Source organism: Aplysia californica, unplaced genomic scaffold (genome assembly GCF_000002075.1).
Source record: "Aplysia californica isolate F4 #8 unplaced genomic scaffold, AplCal3.0 scaffold00494, whole genome shotgun sequence".
Classification (NCBI taxonomy): domain Eukaryota; kingdom Metazoa; phylum Mollusca; class Gastropoda; order Aplysiida; family Aplysiidae; genus Aplysia; species Aplysia californica.
The window spans coordinates 201,153-202,595 of NW_004797764.1; the positions used below are offsets into that span (position 1 = coordinate 201,153).

General features: G+C 43.1%; 1 protein-coding gene across 1 annotated transcript in view; it reads left to right on the top strand.

Moving 5' to 3' along the window:
* The first annotated feature begins 420 nt into the window (after positions 1-420).
* The window catches only part of LOC101862750 (angiopoietin-2), a 13,713-nt gene continuing 12,690 nt past the window's right edge, over positions 421-1,443 (top strand). Inside the window, exon 1 of the mRNA XM_005105820.2 lies at positions 421-493. The gene's annotated coding sequence lies outside the window, so the exon portion shown is untranslated. The remainder of the gene's footprint in view (positions 494-1,443) is intronic.

Consider the following 1,443-nt stretch of genomic DNA (forward strand, 5'->3'; position numbering starts at 1 on the left):
GAGAGGTGGGACGGGCAATGCTACTTCGCCTTTATCTCTGGCACAAACGTCCTGTTTGTTTTAGCTCTGTCTATTCCCTCTCCCCATCCCCCATCCCCACCATCCTCCCAATTTTCCCAGCTTTCTATTTATATTTGAAGAGAGGCTGCCTAGAGTGTCGTATCATTAATTTATATGAAACTCAGTGCAAAGTGCTATTTCATCTGTATTTTGGGGAGGGGGGGGTTGTTTGTTTGTTTTCTGTTTTGTTTTGTTTTGTTTTGTTTTTTCGGGGGTGGGTGTGTGTGTGTGGGGGGGGGGGGTTGGTTTTTTTTGCTTGTTCTGTTTTCAGCGCAATGTTTCAGTAGTTGTTGTTTTTTTTTTTCTTTGCTCATCCTCTATATATAGGTATATGGGGGCCGCCTAGTAAGTAACCACGGCGTTTTCGTGAGCGGAGACTGCACCGTGGGCGTCCAGCAAAATTCCGGACTTGTGAGGGATTACACAGAGTGGGGTGAGTGCTTTATTGACACGTGCCTCACACAGGCTGGAGGGCCAAATTCTTCTTCTTGCTGTTCTTCTTCTTGTTCTTCTTTCTCTTTTTCACGTTCTTGTTCTCTCTCTTGTTCTTGTTCTCTCTCTTGTTCTTATTCTTGTTCTTTTTCCTATTCGTGTTCTTGTTCTTCTTTCTCTTGTTCTTCTTCTCCTTCTTGTTTTTGTTCTCTGTTCTTGTTCTTGTTCTTTGTTCTTGTTCTTGTTAAACAAATGAAATTCAATCAAAGTAACGTCACATTTGTCAAAAGAAAGGAATAAGTTTACGTCTTTGAGAAATGTAATATTGATTTTTAATCATTTCAAACAAAAATCGCGAAAAACTCAAAACCTTAATCCTTCTTAAAAGCTTTAATCTACAAGGGCGTGATGGGCCGGTTCTGGTTTCTGGCCGAGACCGACATTAAAACCACTGCCATAACATCGGTGGATATCTCACAGTGCTGGGAAGTTTTGGAGAAGTTTGGAAAGGCAAATCTTTTTTTGTTGTTGTTGCTTGGGGAGGGGGGGGAGGCGAAGGGCCAGTACCATTGTTGAGGCCTGGTTTCAGCACGGGTGCTCCACACATCAAAAATGGCCCTTGTATGATTGCAAGAAAGGTTTATCGAGTCAAAATGTTCAATTGTGGGAAAGAACAAGCCAAATGCCAATAAAGGAAGACATACTTGAGAAGAAATGGAAATGGAGACCCCCGACAAGCATCATCAGACACGCTTTGACGTGGAATCCACAAGGAAAAAGTAAGAAAGGAAGACCAGAGATGACATGGAGGCGAGCGGTACAAGTGGAAAGGAAAAAGGCGGGGGTCATCATGGAGACAGTTAGAAAAGAATGCACAGGACGGGTTTTGCTGGAGAAATGTTGTTGATGGCCTAAGCTCCACTGGAAGTTAAAAGGGGCGAGAGAGAGAGA